This window comes from Ceratotherium simum, chromosome 1 (assembly GCF_057802395.1).
Source record: "Ceratotherium simum simum isolate JZ-2026a chromosome 1, ASM5780239v1, whole genome shotgun sequence".
Lineage (NCBI taxonomy): Eukaryota > Metazoa > Chordata > Mammalia > Perissodactyla > Rhinocerotidae > Ceratotherium > Ceratotherium simum.
This window is the reverse complement of record NC_141900.1, coordinates 68,128,793-68,143,252: the sequence shown is the minus strand read 5'-3', so window position 1 is coordinate 68,143,252 and position 14,460 is coordinate 68,128,793. Positions and strand designations below refer to the sequence as shown.

Here is a 14,460-nt window from a genome sequence, read left to right as displayed (position 1 = left end):
ATCAAATTCATACTTATCATTACAAGCATCTCATAGCATCCATTTACTGACTGCTTATTAAATTACCTCATTTGATAGTTGCCCTGTTGTCTGTTATTATTATATCATTACAGTTTTACAGATGAGGAAATAGAGAAAAGTTACTTTCCTGGAATCATCCTGCTTTAACTTAGCTTATAATGATCTGGACCTAAGTATTCCTGCTACTAATACTGCCTCTGGAAGTTATGCATATAATAAGGGGTCAGATTGGGGCTGTTCATTAGAAATATAATGTGAGCCACTAATGAGATTACTAAAGTAATCTTCCTTTTTCTAGTAGCCACATTACAAATGAAAAGGAAATCAGTGAACTCATTTTAAATTGTATATATATATATAATATATATATTTATATCTTAATCCAATACATTAACCCAATTGACTCATTACATCTAAGCTACTATCATTTCTTGAAATGATGTAATCAACATTAAAATTATTAACACGCTCTTACATCATTTTCCCCCATTAAGCCCCATGTCTGTTTTACACTTACAGAACATCTCATGACTAGCCACGTTTCAAGCATTCAATAGCTGCCTGGAGCTCTTGGCTGCTAATGGACAGCCAGAACAGGGTTAAAATTGAAATCTCCTTTGGGGGGTGTTGAAACTTAAAGAGAAGCTTTGCCTTCCACCTTAGATTCGAATGCTTCCCTGCTCCCAGCTTACCTCCTGTGCCAGTCTGAGTGAAATGCATAGCAACTGCCTTTGCCTTTTCTGGGAGAGCCAATGTAGATATTTATGAATTTGGAGAGGACAAGTGTTTCTTCTGCAACCTTCCAACAATTGTCATTTCCCTCCTGGCAGCTAGGCCGGGAGTTAGCGTGCTTGATTTCTGCTTGGAAAGTGACTGAAGTAGGTTGCATGAATTAAGTGATGTACCCTAAATACCAAGTTGGGGGTAGAACATCTTGTTTTATGCAAAGTTATGTAAAATTAGGGAGTCCTTGGCTTAATTGATTAGAAATAAATCTTGTAGTCGGTAAATGCATAAGTGACTGCGAGGGGAGGAAGCATTCTGTTGTTATTTTTGCCACGCTGTCCAAAGGTAGAGGAACAGCGTCAAAACAAATACACAGCCTCTTAAAGTAGCCTTGAAACAGCCCACGGAAGTTTCCCCCCAAAATTCCAAACCAGTTGCTGAAAATGAAAGCATCTAAAAAGATGCCTCCTGCTCTCGGCCTCCCGGAGGTGGCGCTATGAGGGTGACGGAGTTAATTAGTCCCTGCAAAACGCTCGTGTGAGCTCATCTGAGAAGTCATGATCTGCACACATTTATAGCAGATCTGAGGCGTGCACGGTGTTTGACGTTTTCTTCTTTTTAAGTAGGGGGACTTCAAAAAGTCGTGGGTACCCCCCAGGCAAAGTGCAGTGGGCAGGCACCAGGGCGCGGGCGGGAGGCGAACGCTCAACCACGCGTGTCCGGGCGCAGGTGCCGGGGGCGGTGGCGGCCACTCCGCAGCGCCGGCTCCGGAGGAGAGTTCGCGGCTGATCTCGGGATGCCTTGCAGATGCAAAATGTGTCTCTGGCCAGCAGGAGGAAGGAAGAGGAAGTGAGAGCAGCGGCAGCCGGCGGCGCAGCAGCCGGCCGACCCGGAGTGTAAGTGCGTGTGTTCGGGCGAGCGAGAGCGGGCGAAGATGGGCACGGGATAGAGGCAGAGCCACCCACACCGCCGCGGCCCCGAGCTAGGCGACAGAATCTCTGGCCCCCTTTCAAAGGTCGCTGGTCGTCAGAGCCCTGATCGCTGGGAACCCTCGCCGCCGCCGCCGCCGTCCTGCGACCCCGGGCAGGTTCGTAAAGTTTCCTGGGCTGGCGCCGCGCCCCGACTCGCTGACCTCAGCGCGGCGGGGAGGAAGCTGGGGTTGGGGCAAGGAGGAGGCGTCCTGCTCTGGGGGACGCTGGGCGCCGTGGAGACACTTTTGTTTCCTCCCTGGGGGCGCCGCGGCTCGGGCGGAGGTGGCCGCGGCGCCCTGCGGGATGAAGGCTGCGGGCGCACCAGGGCGCTCCGCAGTTGGGGGAAGTCTGGGCAGAGGGGGGCGGCTGGAGTGGGAGTAGAAGAGGAGGGAGGGGGCGCTGGGGATGGAGCGCGGGCCCCGGGAAGCCGCGGAGATGTTTCGGCCAAGGCCGGCTGGAGGGGGCTGCCGGAGGGCTGCGCAGCCAGCGCTGGGGGACTGTGGACAGAGAGAGTGTGGGATTGCGGGCTTGCAGAACTGAGAGGCTGCGCTGGAGAAAGGATTGGCGGCTCGGACTCCCGGCTTTTCTCTGGCACTCGCAGATGGGAGGGAATCCCCCTGCGACCGCGCTCCTTGGAGGGGGCGGTGATGGGCTAGAGGGATGGAGGGCCCGGAGGGACGGAAGGGGATGGTTAGGGCAGCTGGGAGTCCCGGGGCCACTGTTAGTAAATACCCGCCTCCCGGGGACACTCCAGGGTCCCCGCCGGGACCGGGAAAGACGGCAGGGGCTTCGATGGGAGATCCTGGCATCGAGGAGTGGGCGCACTGGGCGCGCCTTCAGAGAAGGGGGGCAGCGGAGCTCTGGGGGCCCTAGAATCCGAGCGGAGAGGGGCGGCCGAGATCGATAGAGTTGCTTTGAGGAAGAGGAAATACAGAACTCAGCCGGCCCGGGGGTGCGCGCGTGTGTTTGGGGTTGGGAAGTCCGCGTTGTGTCGCGGGCGCGCGCGAGGGCGGCGAGCATGTGAGCGTGTGTGTGTGTGTGTGTGTGTGTGTGTATGTATGGGTGATCGCAAGGGTCTCCGGAGCTGGGGACTCCCGCCGAGTGACCCTCTCCCGCCTGGGGGCAGTTTGAAGTTGGCAGTTCAGGGCAGGGGTGGTTGGCGGCCGGACCTGTGTTGACCTGAAGCCGCAGGACTTGGACCCCTGGAGGGACTCGGCCTCTGGACAGCTCCTGTGACTCACCGAGCATATTTTGTGATGCCCTGTGCCCCAGACCATGGGCCTGCTAACACCGCTGGCCATAAATGATGCGGATCTAATTCGTTATGTTTAAGATTTCAGAGAACCTAAGACAAGGTTTCTGCCTCCGGAGGCAGAGGCCGCGGGCTTCCCGTTTGGCCCTGCCAGTGACTTGCGGGTGGGGTGGGTGGGGCTGTGGAAGAATTTCTGAGGTTTTTTTTTGGTCCATAAAATAAAAGTAATTAATGACCTAGACCTGTATATCAACTCTTTGAGGGTAATTTTGGGAACTAGAGGGCTCTAACCCCTCTCAGGTTTACTTTTACATGGAAAAGGCTGGAAGCAGCTGTTATTAAGGGCCTCCTCTGGTCATGGTTTTTCGTGTTATCTCACCTCCATACCTGCTTTCCAAGGTCGTTTCAAGGATCATTGTCCCCCAGTTTTCAAAACTGGGGACTATAAGTTAGAAGGCCAGATGTCCTGCTGTCACATAGCAGACTTTTTCTTATAGCTGACCTTCTGAACCTCTGCTCTTTTCTGTGGTACATTTCCTCTCTCTTGAGGGCTGTGGTTAAATGTGCATGTAGCCTTCTTTTCTACTACATTTATTACTCATTTTTTTTTTTTTTTAATTAGATGGACTGGTTGTCTTCTTGGGAAATTGTGAGGGAATGACCTGGAATGTTGGAACTCTGCAGGCCAGATGATGTCAGGAGGGAAGGGAACTGGCTCAGAAGCTTGGTAGGTGTCAGGGAGGGGCACGCTGGGAGGCAGGCCCAGACCTGGGTCTGATGGAACTCAGGACTTGGAGCAGTCATTGGGCTATAGAACTCGTGGTCCTATTGATGGCCATATCCACACCCCACCCCTCCAACCTTCCCTTGTCTCATCTCTCTGCCCTTCTTAACTGCAGCCACTCTGACTACCTTACATTTTTCTTTTTCACCAAGTTCTCTCCCCAGGGCCTTTGCACATGTTATTCCTTTTGCACAAGGAGATTATCCCCACATGTCCAGACGGCTCACACCCTTGCTTTCTTCAGGTCTCTGTTCAGTTGTCTTCTTACAGAGGGCCTTCCCTGATTACCTCGTATAAATTTTCCGTCTTAGCACTAATTAACCCCTGGCATTATATATTCGTTTATTTGATTATTCTCTGTCTCCCCCGTTAGAATGGAAGTTCCATGAGGGCAGGAACCTTGTCTTGTTTAGAGGTCCAGAATCTAAACTGATTCCCAGCATAGCAGGTGCTCAATAAATACTTGTTGACTGACTGAAGAAGAGGTGCTTATTATGGGAGAGGCTCACCAAGGAAATATACCAGGAAAATGTTGCAGCATCAGCAGCAATTAAGAACCCCAGGTAACGGGCTTTTACTGTTTCTCCTCTGTCTTCTCCCCCATGCCCAGCTGCCCATCTTGCAGACCCTTTTCTGCCTTCAGGAGACTCTTCCTGTAGAAGTTCAGACCGAAGAAAGGAACAGAGAAGTGATTCCTTGGGAGAGTGGAGAACCATTACACTTTGTTAATTACACATACCCTCTTCAGATCTGGTGTTTGTTTCATCACTCTCCTTAGAGAAAGTCTTTTCTCTAAGCGTGTGTTGCTTTAGCCAAAAAAATGCTCCCCTAGGAAGAAGGGCATATTGTGAGGGGAGTGAAGCCAGAGACTTTCATGTACCCTACCCTGCTCTCCCAGCAGATGGAAGTGAAGGCAGAGGAGGAGAGAAGGTAAGGGAGGAAGAAGCTGGGTGGCAGAGGCAGGGGAAAAAGAAGATGAGAAATGCCTAGGAGAAGAAAAATGAAGGAGAGACAACAGGTGAGGGGTTTCTACAGTGCTGCTCAATCAAAAGCGTTTATTAAATTATGGTATTGAGATAGGACAAAGCTGAGTGTTTTAAAGTAATTTACTCCCCTATGGGTGTTTGGTGTGAATGGGTGGGGAGAGGTGGAGGAAGGGAGTGCTTTGAAGCCCTTGCAGAGAGGATGTGGCTGGGGGTGTGCCAAGGGGCTCCGCTGAGCGCACACTTAGCTTACATTATCATCTTTCTTAACTCTGAAGGTTTAGAGGTAATCATTCCTATGGAGGACATTTCCTGTCCGGATCTAAGAGAGTGGGTGCCCTTAAGGTTTGTAACTGAAGCCTGCAACCACTTTTTAATGCCTGAAACCATCCAAGTGGATAGTTTGGTTTATAAGACATTCATTCTGTTGAATTTGGAAAAGGTGGGGGATTACTAAACCCTCTCTGCATCACAAAGCCTCAAGTGTTTGTTGCTAATTACGAAACTCCAGTTCTGCTTCCTTCTAGTCAACTAGTCTAGTGTTTTTGAAGCTTAGGGTTGCAATCCAGGAGCGGGTCATATCAATTTATTGAGTCCAGACCAGCAGTTTAAAACATGAAACAGAAAAGAGTGCAATGAGAATAGAGTGTTTTACAAAACAGATACCGAATCTTAATGCCAAATGTATTGCTTAATGTGGGTCATGATTAAAAAAAAAATCTGTTTTGATCATTCTGGAGGCCCTAGGAATCTACGTTTTTAACCAGTTTACCAGAGATTCTGATGAAAGTGGTTCATAGGGCCGTACTTTAAGAAATAGTTAGTGCCTCCTCCCTAACAAAATGCTATTGCTTTAATCTCCTGTAAGAGATGCTATTTCCAAATTTTGAATAGGATGTAGTAAAAGCGTCAGCCGTTGACTTAACTTTGAGAAGGCTACTGTTTGTAGAACTTGATGGTATGCTTGGCCCGGATGCTGCCATCTTGACGAAACTGGAAATCCAAGTGGCCTGTTTTTCACGTTAATGATGTGGAGAAGCAGTAGATTCATCTGTAGTAACTCTTTAACCATACTTAGAATCAGATGACTGCATATAGTCTTTTCTGGCCAAGTTTTAGTTTAGAGCTTTTGAGATCTTTTTGCTTCTGAGGTCTTTGGAACTTTGCTCAACTTTTCCTCTCATATTTTACAGCTGGTATTCCCCATATACATGATTTTAATTACTTTCAGAGGTTTGCAAAGATAATAGTAATCTCTTCTGGTGGCAGCCACACTGCTGTGATACATAATTAGATTAGGCATTTTAGCTGACCTGGGTTTGGGACTGGCCAACCAAAGAAAAAAGGGCTGACAGTTTCAGCACTGTCCAAGCCATAAGGATTTTGAAGGCCAATCATCCAGGGGACAGAGTGTGGCTCCCATGAAATGTGTGTGGCCTGTGAAAGCCTTTGAATATGCCTAGCATAGCATTTTTAGATACAACAAAGCCAGCCTCCGTGCACAATGCACACACCGGTTGCAGTTTTCATTTCCTTGGATAATTTAGCTTGTCTGACTGTTAACAATTAGGACTTATTTATAATAGCTGGAACTGAAGCCTGCAAAACACTATTATGATCCATGATTAAGTTAAGTTGTGACTTAGTACAATGTTTTATAAACTTTCATAGGATAAGTGCAGGTACAGTTTGAGCAGAGTTTTGTCGCTGGCCTAAGGTGGGGTGAACTATGAAGTAGCCGATAGGAATCCTGTGGGAGAAGGAATGCTAGCTCATCAAACAGAATTAACCACAGCAACAACCTGGCATAGTGCTGAGTAGAGAAATTAGTCACATGTATAAATAGAAGGAGATGACGATTCTCAGTCGGTGTTCTAGGCCCCCACAAACACTGATTTCTAGAATCTGAGCAAGATTATTATTGGAACCTCAATTTTAGGAGTTGAGGCTACGGTTATGGCTATTTTAGTTTTAACAGTTAATGCAGGGAACAAAACTTTCTTCTAGTAGAAAACACTGGAAAACGCACTACTTGCTGGCCTCCAGGACTGCTGTGTGTTGGGTGGGTTTACTTGCTGGATCAGGAGCAGTGGTTTGAGGGCACCATGATCAGGTAAGCCCCGATTGAGTACGGCCCAGTGGCCTTGGAGTCAGAGGATCCATGGGGCACTTTCCTCCTTGCACCAACAGCTGACACCCTTCCTTCTGGAATGCTGTTTTGGAAATGGTTGGGAATAGCCAGTGTAGTATCGTTATCCCATTTTATAGATGTGGCTTGGAGGAATGAGATGTCACAGGGGTGTTTGGAGAGTGAACCTGAGCCTACACCTAGCTTTTCTGACTCTTTTTCCCCTGCTGTTTCTTTCCAGTGAATCATGATGCCTGTGTTGGTTACTTGCCCCTCTTGTTGGTTCTCCTGGACTAGCCTGGTCTGAGGCTAAGACTCCCACATCGAGCTGTGCTGCAGCATATGCAAGGGGCTCTTCCCTCCTGTATGCTGGTAGAAATGCCCTGGGTTCTGATAGATGTGTCCTAGGTTGCCATGGCACCCAGGGATGTGTCTGCCCACCACTGAGGCCCAGTTTTTCAGAGTTGGTGCTTCCCTTTGGATGTCTCATTCCAAAGCTGACCTTCTTAACCTTGAGAGTCAGTGGATCCTTCTCTGAGGGACAGCATGCCAATCACCCAAGCTCATGACATTGAAGCATATGCAATTCATTAATCAAAAATGAGAACAATGTTTACAAAGGGGAATAGACACATATTTGTTAGCCAACAGTTTTTTCTCTGCAGATGCGTCATGGTGAAAGCAAAAGCATGGGACCAATTGGTGGGGCGACTGTGTGGGGTTAGGGAGTACATTTAACAGAGTATTTTTTAGTCATAAGTTTTGCTACTTCTCCTGCCCCACAGACTAATACCAACTAAGGGAACCAGAGACTGGAGTCTTTAACCAGGATGGTTTCTCCACTGGGTGCTGCTGAGGCTACCGATTCTGTCTTTTTCTACCTAAAGCGATTGCCCATTTTATGTTGACTCTATTTCAGGCGCTCTCAACCTCAGCTCTATTGATGGGTAATTGTCGTGGGGCCTTCTTGTGCATTCTAGGATGTTTACTAGCTTCTCTGGCCTCTACTCACTAGATGCTAGTAGCAACACCCAGTTGGGATAACCAAAAATGTCTCCAGACGTTGCTGTTCGTCCCCTCGGGAGCAACTCCTCCTCCCCCTGGGGACTCTATGGCAGAAGAAGTCTGTTTCTAGTGATTTTACGTCTCAGTTTCCTCACAAGTCTTGCATTCTGGCCACTGGTTACTGCATTAACTATAACCTTTACAGAATGGGAATAAGATAAATGATATGAGGAAGGAGGGTAAGAGAGCTCAGTTCTGCTCATTCAGAGGACTCTGGCACAAGACTAAGGAAATGTCTGCGTGGAATGAGTTAACAGGGTGAAATGCCTCCTCCTTTGCTTGTAAAATGCACCTTGGCTACTTGGATAGTAATAGATATTGACATTCTATTAGTGTGACCAGGACGTTGTAGCTGGTCAGGGGAGAAGCTTTAGAGTCCTGCTACAAGTGAGGTCTTTTCCCACTCTGTCCATTAGATTTCTGTCCTAATCCTGCCACATTTATTTTCTTACGTAATTATCTGTCAACCTTTTATTTACCTTCGCTGTTTGGCTGCTGTAGCAGCGCCGAGCAGCATCTAGTGGCTTAAACCATGTAGAAATATTGCCGGCTTGTATACTAGCTACGTCTCCCCAAGCAGCAGCCTTCTTTAAGTCACAGCCCTGCAGCCACCCTCCACCCTTCCTTCCGCCCTTTATGCCTTTTTTTTTAAGTTTTGAAATTGCATTTAGAGAGCCAGCGTTTTGTGCTGTGGGGTTCTGTGGCTGAACGGTACTAGATGAGCTATATTTTCCAGGCTGCTACACACAATTACCCTTAATTTCAAAGTGTAATGCATTTCAAAATAATTTTTTTTTTTTCTCTTTTCAGGCTCTTTTACCCAAATGCAGAGCCACAGCTGGCGTTGCCCTTGGCCCTCAGAAGGCATGTGGCTTGGGAGGTAGAGCTAGTGGAGGGGCCTTGGTTAGATTATTTTTGACTGAGTGAAGAGTGAATTCCAATAACACTCAGTAAGGCTGGTTTTTACTTGGCTCCTGCCCACCCTCACCCCTGCTCCACCCCACCGTTATCATAGCATCTTTATAGTGCACTCTGTGCCCTGGTTATTCCAGTTGTGGGCCACTCTGTGGGAAGTGACTGAGTACTCAAAAATTTAGGTTTTGGGAATGGGACTGATTGTTTCATACACTAAATAGTAAGTGTATGTTGTGTATGTATGCGTGTGTGAGACAGACACACACATACACACACACATACCCATGCAGCTCTCCTAATAATGACAGTTCTGTAGAAGCGCAGAAACTATTATATCAGCTACTAAATTCTGTTTTCTCTAGTGCTTGTCACTTTTATAGCAAGTCAGCACAAATCACGTTAAATCAAAACTTTTTATCAAGGAGTGAATATGTTTCCATCATCTTTAGACTTACTCTACTGGCAGGAAGTGAATTTGACTCATCAGACCTATTTTCTCAATTACTGCCCCTTCCTCAATTCAGAGTTTTGAGAAATATTTGCCTGGATTTATATGAGAGACGCAAAATAAAGCTTTATGTTTGTATGTATGTATGTATGTATGTGAGGAGGACCAGCCCTGAGCTAACATCCAAGCCAATCCTCCTCTTTTTCGCTGAGGAAGACTGGCCCTGGGCTAACATCTGTGCCCATCTTCCTCTACTTTATATGGGACGCCGCCACAGCATGGCTTAACAAGGGGTGCGTCGGTACACGCCCAGGATCCGAACCGGCGAACCCCGGGCTGCTACAGCGGAGTGCCTGCACTTAACTGCTTGCGCCACCGCGCCGGCCCCAAAGCTTTATTTATTAATTGTAGTATGTTTTTAATAAGAAATGTGTGGCTTACGCTTACAATGCAGATAAATATTTTCAAATTGAAATGTTGCTAGGCTTACAGCACCCGTCATAATACTTCATTCATTCATTCATTCAACAGCCATTTTGATTGCATTTTGTGTCCTGTAGTCAAGGCACTTGCTGGACATAACAAGACCGACTTCATGTGAGCAGCATGGGGCGGGGGACTGTATGGGCGACAGACCCATTAATGGATAGTCATAATGGAGTGTGATAAATGTATGTTTAGAGTATTTGCAGATCACAGAGGAAAGAGTTCACAAATGAAGTGACTTTGAGAAAGATCTGGAAAGCTGAGTATTAAAAGAAAGAACAGGATGTGTCCAGGGAATAAAGCAATCAGTGTAGTGGGGAGAAAGTCTAGAAGAGGCCTTGTGTCAACTCTTCTGGGAGCTGGACATTTGGATTGAGTGGAAAGGAAAGCCAGAGGATTTTAAGCAAGGAAAAGACACAATTGGAATTCAATGAGAAATATAACTCCCAAGGCAACATGGAAGCGATTAGATGGTACAGCAGGAGGGAGGTGAATGATGGAAACTGTAAACTCCTCCCTTCTAAGCCTGCCCAAATAAACACACAATCATAAAGCAGTGTGCTTGCTTTGTAAAAGCAGCTTGAAAACAGGGCTGTCTGCCACCACCTTCCAGTCTGAGTAGTGGCCCAATCCTCCTCCTTTAAGGAGACGACTTCTGGAGACCCTTCCAGCTGGATACGAACCAGACAGAGAGGATATTGACATTGATGAAAAGAAAAAAGATTAGGTGACTGATTGGATTTGGAAAAAGGGAAAAATAGGAGTCTTTGAGGTTTAAAGCTCATAAATACATACTTGTTGGTTGAGGATTCAAGTATCTTTTTTGACTCTATCGGCTAGTTGACTTGGTGTAAGTAAATTATTTTTCTCAGCCTCAGTTTTCACATCTTCAAATAGAGGCAATGTAACTCCCTACCTCTTGGAATTGCTGAGGTAATTAAATGTAATAATGATTGTAAAGTAGGGTACCCTGAAAGCATTGGGTTGGATTTGTTATTATTATTGATGTTATTGTTACTAATTCAGTAGTTTCTATTCAGGTTTTTTATTCAAATATCTTGCTAAAGCATTTAAAGATCTACATTTATTATTTCATCTTTTTAAAGTAGCATGGGGAATTCCTCCAAACATCTTGACTAGACTGTTAGTTGGATTTATGTATTTTTTTCTTCAAGAATAAAGGAGAAGTAAACGACTGAAATATAGGTCAGGGAGAATTACAATCGATTGTGAATTAAAAGAACTGACATAATGAATCACATTAGCAACTTGGGGTCCTCAAGTAGAAGCTCTTGTAAATAGATCTCTATCCCTCCTTCATTTAGAACTAACCTGGGATTTTACTGTTTTATTTTATTATTATTTTACTTTGGGTAGAGAGAATGGAGGTTGCTAATTGGGGCTCTTTCTCCTTCCTTGGCTTCAGCTTTCTGTGGGCTGTTCGTACTTGTCCAGCATGGATAGGAGCCCAGTGAGCAGCCCCCAGTTAGTGGAGTGCTACTGGAGGGGCAACTGGCAGCAATTTAATTCACTTGAACTGAGTTTCATATGATATGTTGCCTGTTAAGAAAGCTCGACGCTTCCAGTAACACTTTGTAAACATCCCGTTCTGAATCATTTGGAACCTTCTAGTAACTAGGGGACTATTGAAATGTTCATTGGCAGGTGGGTGGCAGTAAGTGTTAATTTTTCTTCTTTGATCTGAACCTATAAACCAGAATAGAAAATACTCTGGAGATAAAAATAGAAAACTAAAAGTAGAAGACTATAGTCCTGACTATGGTATAGCTCTGTTGTCCCAGCATAATTAATTGTACCAACTCTCACTTCAGAAGTGTCCCAGGTTGGACAATTCATTTAATGGCCACTTAAGTAGGAGCCACCTGTTTCGATTTCTGCTCATTCTCTCTGGCTATTGCCATTTGCTTGGGTGCCTTTCCTACTTGCTGTTCCTTTAGGAAGGCAGCAACTAGCTGACAGGCTCACCAGCTCATTAAGCAGTAGCTCATGTACCTGTCACTTGGTAATGGCTTTTATGAAGTGGGTAAAAAAAAAATAAACCTCAATATAGACACTAAACTGCCATGAAGTATGGATGTGCAAGAGAAATGTGACAAATGGAAACTACTTCTCCAAACTTGTGCTTTGAAAGTACTATAGTGTTCCCCCCATTACTATAGTCATGAAGAGTCACTTATCGAATCATTCTATTCAAATCTTGTACCTGACAAATTACACACTATCTTCAGTGTAAAATAAAATTTCTATACTGTATATCAGGATTGGTGTGTAACTTTGAATAGGATCCAATGTTAAATAAATGTTTAAAGTCCCATAAAAAGATTTATACAGTGAAAAGCAGATTTACATTAAATCACTGGAGGATTATATTCATGCCAAAATATATATCAGTTTAACAGTGAGTCAAACATATTAATTTATCTTGTACCCACTTTACAGATGAGGAAATTTACGTGTCAGAGAGGCTGGCTGCCCAACATCATATAGATCGAAACTGAACGCTCTTTTCTGCAGCACACCAAATGCCACACTCTCCTGCTGCCAAGTCTCCATGGATTTGGCAAGTTCAGTTTTGCCTCAGTTGAACCTGTTACATTAGAATGTTGTGTTGAGCGGTCATGCTACTTGGTGAAGGGCAGGGAACAATTTGCTGTGAGAGTTTTGCTTCAGGAGCATGTAAAAGAGCCCAGTCAGGGCAGCAAACCATTCATCATGTGAGCTGGGGCTGACTGCCAGCAAGATGGCAGAGAGAAGAGGGCAGTGATGGTGGATTCATTTATGTCCCCGGAGACATCATTCTACTCGAGTAGAAATTGTGTTGTAATTATTGTTAACTTGTTTAGGGCCATTTTCAAATATGCTACTAAGAACTCTAGCATATGAAAGTGCCGTGAAACAGTCTGAGGATTGGCACCTGGAGCTGAGAATAAGACACATGAAAATGTACAAAATATAAGAAGTCATTGTGGAAATTCCCAGGTCTGTTTTTATTTCAGCATATATCTTTCAGACAATGAACAGGCTTTAGGGTAATTTTTCATAACCAGATCAATGCAAGGCTCAGAGAAATGGCATAATAGCAGTTTTAATGTTGAATTTCATGCTTCTTTCAAAATCTAGGAATTGCGTTATGAAGAGTTGGGCTCATCCATTTGAAATGATAACTGCCAAAGAAGGTATCTAGTGTCATCTGCAGGGGAGGGGACACTACCCTAGGACTTTAGTCTTCAGGGTGCTGGAGAGACATTGAAGCCTTTAGCTTTTAGGAGAGGGATCAGAGTGTATTTTAAATTCTTGGTGGCTACCGTGGGCCTGAATTTGCCTCCAGTGTTTGCTTTTGAAATTCTCTTTAATTTATTTGTTCATCCACAAATATTTTTGAGCACCTGCTATGTACCATGGGTGTGCTAGATGATACATAAACAATGGTGAGTCTCTTTCCTAGAATTCAGTGGGCTGCTTAGACACTAGTGGAGGAAATGTACATTGATCAAAGGATCACACAAATAAATGTGACATTTCAACTGTGCCAAGGGCTGTGTGGGAAGGCACTGATGCTGAGAAGGCCTACAGAAGGGATTAGGAAGAGGAGTAGACAGAAGGTCTGGGAAGAGGGAGAGTGGATTTTACTGGGGGAAAGAGGAGTCCCTGTGGGTGACTAGCATATGTGAATGTCACGTGAAGGGTGGACTTGGATGTTGAAGGAACTGAAGACCAGAATGCCTGGGGCGGGTGGCACTGCAGGCCTGGATTAGACTGGGGAGGAGGGCTCAAGGGACCATGGATCTGGGCCTTTATTAAAAGAGAAGTGGGAAGTCACTGAGGTGTTTTACCCAAGGGAGGGATGTGATCAGATTTATGCTTTTCAAAGATCTCCCTGGCTTCAATGTGTAAATTTTACATCATTTAAAATTGGTCACAATATAACCGCACTATTACTACTTTTAGAATCTAATAATTTCTAGAAGAATCAATTTAGCCACTAGTGTCTCCTTCAAATTTTAAACAGCAATTTAACTGAGTGATTTAGCGTGGGTATCACAGCCACTTAAGAATGATAAAGTACCAAGTTCTGTGGTTCTCAGACTTCAAAATGCCTAAGAATCGCTGGGGACCCAGAAACTGCATTTTAAGAAGTCCCTCAGGTGATTCTGATGCGAGTGGTCCTGACTCCACTTTGAGGAGCATCGTCCCAGAGAGTGCTCAGGAGTGAAGAAAGGATTGTAAACCTCAAGGTAAAACATTGTCAGGCAGCCACTAGAGGATGGAAGCTCTTTATTGCCCGGGTATCCCGATACTGGAGGGATTTTCTTCCAGTGCACCTGAAATGGATTCTAAATCCTTTGAGTTTCTTCTAATTTATTTTCTAAACCTTTCACATGCAGCTATTTTCTCAGATCTGTGGCTTACTCCCTCTGTGTCTCTGATATTTTACTTTTCATTTTGTCACCATTTAATAAGAATCTTTTTATGTAAGCCCCGAATGAGGTTATGAGGCAGGGAGGTGGTGGGGAAGCCCGTCCGATGAGGAGGGAGTCGAGAAGCCCCTCCGTGGATTTTGCTTACTTTGCCCTCTGGAGTGGGAGACTGAGCCACTGTACCGGGAAGAGACCAGTCCATAGTCACCACAATAGAGAATTGTTTTCAGAGTCCTCAAGGG

General features: G+C 45.3%; 1 protein-coding gene across 1 annotated transcript in view; it reads left to right on the top strand.

Moving 5' to 3' along the window:
• The first annotated feature begins 1,427 nt into the window (after positions 1 to 1,427).
• The window catches only part of ELMO1 (engulfment and cell motility 1), a 536,712-nt gene continuing 523,679 nt past the window's right edge, over positions 1,428 to 14,460 (top strand). Inside the window, exon 1 of the mRNA XM_004418819.3 lies at positions 1,428 to 1,834. The gene's annotated coding sequence lies outside the window, so the exon portion shown is untranslated. The remainder of the gene's footprint in view (positions 1,835 to 14,460) is intronic.